Source organism: Triticum dicoccoides, chromosome 5A (assembly GCF_002162155.2).
Source record: "Triticum dicoccoides isolate Atlit2015 ecotype Zavitan chromosome 5A, WEW_v2.0, whole genome shotgun sequence".
NCBI lineage: Eukaryota > Viridiplantae > Streptophyta > Magnoliopsida > Poales > Poaceae > Triticum > Triticum dicoccoides.
The window spans coordinates 285,239,573-285,246,932 of record NC_041388.1 but is presented as its reverse complement, the minus strand read 5'-3'; positions in this window follow the sequence as shown (position 1 = coordinate 285,246,932).

The following is a 7,360-nucleotide window of genomic DNA, read 5'->3' as shown; positions in this document are numbered from 1 at the left end:
AAGAACAACGAAACAACTAAGTCTTCGCGCTCCATAGTCTTCATGCGATGTCTTCTCTTGTCATAGTCTTCAATGTGAATGTCTTCACATACCACCTTTGACTTCAATGTCTTCATTCATTTTTAGGGGTCATCTCTGGTAGGAAAACCGAATCAATGAGGGACTTCTACTTGTGTTATCCTACAATTCTCACAAACACATTAGTCCCTCAACCAGGTTTGTTGTCAATACTCCAAAACCAATTAGGGGTGGCACTAGATGCACTTACAATCTCCCCCTTTTTGGTGATTGATGACAAACTGGTTGAAGTTTTCAATGGGGAATAAAATATGTGAAATTGTAAAGGATAGGGTATTGTCTTCATAAGTTGCAAGGGCTCCCCCTGAAGATGTGCATATAAGTAATTTTCTTTTGGAATGCAAATGCACATGGCAGGTTGTACTTGTGGAGATCCTCTTCAACTTACGATGACAAGTCATTATGCAAGATATGATGTAACGAAGATAATGACGTGCATAATGAAAAATGGACGTCTGCAAAATGATCTAAGTGCGGAATTTATCGTCGCACATGCGGAATTTATCATCGCATCACAGAATAGCAAATAAGTAGCAGACGACCATCGAGTTTAAGTGGTACAACTCAAAGAACCAAATGTATCAAAATGAGAGTTGTAAACACTAGGCAAAATATAAAGCAACCGCCCATATGGACCCGCTTGAAGACTATCAAACTCATATGCTTCTCCCCCTTTTGTCAGTAAGGACCAAAAAGGTTTGAAGACATAGCACATCTACACGTTCCCATGAGGAGTAGGTGAAGCAGCAGGGTCGTCGATGTTGTTAGGCGGTGTAGACGAACTTGGGGCAGTGTTGATGCATGCAGAAGTAGGGGGCGGTGAAGTAGCATCGTCTTCATCATCGATCACTCTGGCATTCACTGTTGCAGCAGAGGAGGAGAACTCAGAGTCTCCAAGAGACGGAGTACATCGCAGCACAGTCCTTCTTGGAGGTGTTGAGTCAAACTTGAAGCGTTCAGAGAAGCCATCCTCTTGAAGATCATCCTCAGAGCACATAAGCGTCAGCCCTTTCCATGTACGCCGACAGGTTTCATGGGCAACAAAGGTATTCTTGGTGGCAAGATTGCGAATCCTGTTTACGTCCACCAAGAGGCTTTGCATTTGACGCTTCAGCCAGTCATGATGCTTATCCTGTTTCTGATGAAGGGCAACCAGAAGTTCTCGGTCGTTAAGAACACGAGATCGCTTCTTGGGCCATTGGGCAATGGTGCTTTCAGTGGCTTCAGTGAGGGCACGATGAGGTGCACGTGTAGTACCAGCCAGAGGATAGACGCGATCGACAGCTTGAACTCCTTCAATGTTTTGTGTGAAGCTTTGATGGTCAACATTCTGAAGACTAAGAGACTCCTTGGCAGGCTCTGGATAGATGGCTTCAACTGACATGTCGACTTCAGGCAGAAAGATCCGACGATTTCGAGCAGAGGGCTGATAGGTGACAGTTGAGTGTAGTTTGATCAGCCACATAATCCAGGGAGCATAGAACTTCAGACCAAAAATGTTAGATCCTGATGTAGCAAGTTGACGAATAAAGAAGTCTTGTGCATTGAAGCTTTTTCCATGAAGAATATGAAAGACCAACGTCTTCATTGCGCCTTCTAGCTTGGCATGTGGAGAATGTCCTTTGATGGGCCAGAGAGTTTGCCGTATGATGTGATAGATGGTGTGTGGCAGATACTCCAGGTCTTCAACAAAGAACTCCTTAGTATATTCAGCATCTGGAGGCAAAGGCTTCATCATGCTAAGCATCTGACTCATATTGGGCTCAGGCTTGTGGAAGATGCTTTCCATAGCAGCACTGTGAAGCTGACAACCAGGTTCATACAGGTCTCCTGGAGTGGGCAGGGCGTAAGCTCAATGATATCAAAGGCTTTGGCTTCATGATGAACATTGCCTGTCATCCACTCAAGGAACCAAGTCTTCGGATCCCTGTTGTAGCCACGGATATGAAGAGTGGCATAGAATTGGAGCAGCAATTCTTCATTCCAGTGCTCTTTATCAGTGACGAACTGCAGCAAGCCAGATTCTCTGAAGCAATCCAGAGCTTCTTCCAAGCAAGGCAGACCAGTTATGGCTTCAGTGTCAAGATGCATATGTGGGAAAATGCAACCTTGATTGTATAGAATGCATGAGTAATAACTGCGTTGTTGACAGCTCCAGAACCGATCAGAAGATATTCTTGCCTTGGTGTAGGGGTTCTTGGCGCTATCAAAGAAGGTGTTGTGTGCCTTGAAGCCACTGATATTAAAAGATCCGGGTGCAGATGCAGTACCTGGAAACCTGGGCAACCTTGGCATGGGCTTCTGAACCTGAGGCCTCTGCTCAACGTGATAGTCAAACTGAGGACCAGCTACAGGCGGAGGAGTCAGAATAGGCCATTTGAAATTGATAAGTTGGCCATCGTTGAAAGCTTGCTCGATAGTGTGTGGCCTTGGTGGCGGAACAAGGGCAATGGCATCAACAGAGTCGTCAGGCTGCACATCTGTTGCAGGTGCATCATTGGCTTCATTGGTCTCTGACACATTGGTTGGTACAGGCTCCACATTTGCTTCAGCCATGACTACATCATTGGCTTCATCTGTGTTGGTGGTGGCAGCCTCAAGATTCTCAACCTCCACTTGATGAGCTGGAGGGTCGGGCACAGACACGTTCACTTCAGGAACAGCTTCGTCAGAGTTTGGGGGTGTGGGGACACGATCTTCTTCTTGTTTGTCATCGGTTGCTGCAGCCGGATTGTCTTCAGCACCTTTGGCTTCAGACTCAGAGACAGTCACAGTAGGAGTGGCTTCTGGAAACACTTGACGTGCAACAGATTGGTGGTGCACTTCTCCTTCTGGAACGCTCGGAAGATGGACTTGAGACCTTGGTTCTTTGCGAAGTCTGCGTAGCGCTGGCGACGCCTGTGGAGATGGAGTTGGCTGGGCCTCAAATTCGTCTTCTTCTTGCACTGATGGGGTTGCTTGGGGAGAGCTTGGAGTGACTTGTTTCTGTGGGTGATCAGCCCACGATGCATCCTGAGCAGTTGGCGTCAGAGGACGACCAATGCTGATGAGTACGCTGTGCGTAAGCACAGGCGATGATACCTGTTAGTGCTTGATCTGAGGAAGGACTTCATCATCTTCAACATTGTCATGGTGACCAATGTCTTCAGGAGCGGTGGGGTCAACTGCTAGAATGTCTTCAGCTTTAGGAGCCTCTGTGGAAGCAGGCTCATGAACAATCAGTTGGCGCTCGTGGTGTTCAGATGTAGGCGAACCATTGAGATAGGTTCAACAACTAAGGTCTCTATGAGAGCAGCCCGATCCTTCTTGGTTTTGCGCTTCTTCTTGGAGGGAGCGGCATCAGAAGCTTCAGGATTTTTCCTTTTTCTGGCTTCAGCCTCGGCAGTCCTCGTCTTCTTCAGTTCTAAAGCGGTTGACCTGACCTTTGGCTTCGAGCCAGTCATGCTGCTTGGGAAGACTATGCGAGGTTCTTCCTGCCTTGAAGGTGCAGATTGGTCAGTTGAGGGCTTCTTCTTCTTTGCAACCATTCTTGGGTCGATGCCAGGACGACCAAGAACCTTGCGCTTCTCAGCCTCATTGTAGGCCTGCACACACCTGTCAGCCAGGCTCTTCATGCGCTCACGAGAACCTTGAGCTTCTTCACGCTTCTTGAGAAAGGCTTCCTTGAGCTCGTGCAGCATAATCTTGAAGTTTTTCACATCTTGCACGCTGAGCTTGGCCATGTGCTTCTTGAACTGAGCTTTCTCATAGTCGATCTTTTGCTTCAGTTCAACAATGTGCTGAGCTAGAGATAGCTCAGAGGAAATGGCACCATGGAAGGCGACACTAAGGCCAATTGGAAGTTGCAGATCTTCAAAGCTGAGGTTGGGCATGTCAAACCACTCATCAATGAACTTATGGAGGATTGCCACATCAAAGAGAGGCAAATTATTGAAGATCTCTGCTTCTTCCTTGCTCTCGATCAGTTGCTCAAGAGCATCATCTGCAAGATCTTCATCGCTGGACAGATCAATGACGTCATTGCGCAGAATAGCAACAGCAGTCAGTGCCTGGTCAGTATTCTTTCTCATCTCAGTCTTCTTGGAGATACGTGATAGATCTTCAGACTGCACACTGTCTTCAGGAGGTGCAGTAGCCAGTGGCTTCGCATGTAAGACCTTTGGTGCAGGAGCAGGCTTTGAAGCTTTAGGCTTCTTCAGTTTCTTTGGCCTCGGCGGTGCAGGTGCTTCGTCAGATTCAACATCATCTGCAGGTTGATCCACGACTACCCCTTAAACCATAATATGAGTGATGAGACCTTCTAGGTTCTAGAAGGGCCCAACCAGATTGGGTTCAGCTTCTCGTGTGCCATCAGCACGTGGCGCAGAGGGGCCTGGGTTGAAGTCTAATCCCAATGACTTCTTGTTTTCCTGGAGCTTGAGACGAAGTCTTGTTCTGAAAGCCAGGGTTGGGTGGGTGGGAAGATCCACTGCCACCTTTGCTCTTCTGATATGGCTGACGGATCGGAGGAGGAGGAAGCCAATACTTCTGCTTCTTGGCCACTTGAGTAGAGGAAGAAGGAGTAGCATCTCTGACTCGCTTCTTGGAAGCATCAGACCTCAGTTGAGCGGCCTCTTGCTTCAGTGCCATGTTGTAGAACTCATCGTACCTCAAGGGCTCAAAGAGAACAAGAGCTAGCTAGATTTCTTCTCTGAGACCACCCCTGAACTGGTATATCATGCTCTTCTCATCAGGGACGTCCTGCTTGGCAAAGCGGGCAAGCTTCTGGAACAACTTGTTGTAGTCATAGACAGACAAAGAGCCTTGCTTCAGGTTGTGGAATTCCTCACGCTTGCTTTCAACCACGCTCTGAGGAATATGCTGAGCTCTGAAATCTTGACGGAATTCATCCCAGGTAATCACATGTCCACCTCTGGAATCCTTGTACTGCTGGAACCATTCTGCAGCTTGATCTTTGAGTTGGAAGTAAGCGAACTTGACGAAGTCCTCAGGCCTGACATTACTGCACTCGAAATGCTTGCACAGATCCACGAGCCAATCGTCAGCATCAGTTGCCTCAACACAATTGCTGAAAGTTTTTGGCCTGTTAGCAAGGAACTGGTTGAGTGTAGCAAAGTGATTCTGATTGTTGCCTTAGTTCCCTTGGTTGCCTTGATTCGCTTGATTGCGCTCTTGAAGAATTTGCATGATCAACTGCGTGTTTGCATTGGTTGCAGCCATCACAGCTTGCCATGCCTCCGAAGGAGGTGGAGGTGGTGGCGGATCAGGATTCGGAGTCGTGCGCGTTGGAGGAGCCATCCTGAAGAGGTTGACATCCATTACCACATTGACGGATAAAATGAAGCTGAATCCAACGGAATGAAAATTGCAACATATAGTCTTCACATACGAACATAAGAACGAATGCATTCCTCTTGAAATGGTCACATATCCATAAATTGAGAAGCCACGTAGAATTTAGGTAGAGAAATAAATCAACAAGGTACGGATCAAGAATGAATACTCGGTAAGAAATCCCAATCTCAAACCAAATATCCGTGGAAGAAGAACTAGAGCTACAAGAATTCCCACCTATGAAACTCCTGAACGTTTCCGGTTATGCAATCAGGTGTTGGGGATACAGGGGAAGCATAATATCTCACCCAAATCTAGAAAATCCTACATCCAGTTGTATCCATCCTTCAACACATAACCGAGAAAAAACTTCGGAAACCATCTACCTCAACCTTCGAAAAACATCCGTTATACAAGTTATGGCGATACTCCCGAACTCCCGCCCCAGTACTGGGTGGCGTCGAGGTTATCTCACCAATGAACTGCATAAAAGAGATTTTCGATGTCGGCGTACTAAACTCAGGTATTCCAGAACTGCAACGATAAAATTATGACGACAACACCTCGGAGCTCAACTCCCCGGGACACTTCCACAAAACCCCTGACAGGAGGCACCAAGACAATGTTCTCGTCACAAAACCATCGAAACGATTCCAAGATACCCGGGTGATCCTAAATTTTTTTAGTGAAATTTGAGAAGAGAAAAGTCAAAACTCTACGTCAGGATGCCTTACCAGAGCGATGAGGAGACTGGGAAGTAAAAAGAATTCCTAAACTCTCCGATGTATAATTCCTAAATGACTCAAAACATTTTTCTAGACTCAACTCGGCCGCTAAAAATGATCAAGCAATGGGGCTCCTAAGGTCGGGGAAGGCTCTGATTACCAACTTGTAACACCCTCGATGCGACTATAGCTCCCACGTGTCGAGGCACGACTTAGAGACATAATCGCATTGAAGGCATATGTCGCAAGTTAGGCAATCTTCACAACATCCCATGTAATATAGATAATAAAAGGGGAGATAACATAGTTGGCTTACACTCGCCACGTCAATCAAGGTACATAAGTAACATTACAACATTCAAACACTCATGGCCCGACTACGGCGCCAAAATAAAAGACAACCCAACATGCGACACGGTCCCGATCACCCCAACTGGGCACCACTACTGATCATCAGGAAAAGAAACATAGTATCATTGAGAGTCCTCGTCGAACTCCCACTTGAGTTCAAGCGCGCCATCTGGAGCGGAATCATCAGGCCCTGCATCTGGTGTAATAGTAATCTGTGAGCCACAGGGACACAGCAATCTCGCACCCTCGCGATCAAGACTATTTAAGCTTAATAGGTAAGGCAAGGTAAATATATGTGGAGCTGCAGCAAGCGACTAGCATATATGGTGGCTAACCTATTCGCAAAAGAGAGTGAGAAGAGGAGGCAAAGCGTGAGTGAGAAACTAGAGAGCAACCTGCGCAAGCATTACTCCAACACCGTGTCCGCTTCCCGGACTCCGCCGAGAAGAGGCCATCACGGTGACTCACACAGTTGATTCATTTTAATTAATTTAAGGTTCAAGTTATCTACAACCGGACATTAACAAATTCCCATCTGCCCATAACCGCGGGCACGGCATTCGAAAGTTCAAATCCCTGCAGGGGAGTCCCAACTTAGCCCATGACAAGCTCTCACGGTCAACGAAGGAATATACCTCCTCCCGAGACGTTCCGATCAGATTCGGTATCTCGGTTCTTCAAGACACTTCGACAGGTTAAAACAAGACCAGCAACACCGCCCAAATGTGCCGACAAATCCCGATAGGAGCTGCACATATCTCGTTCTCAGGGCACACTCGGATGAGCCAGACGTCGGGTAGGCCAGCCCAGAGTTGTCCCTGGTAGCCCCGGACATCGCTCGGTTGGACCAACACTCAGAGGAGCACTGGCCG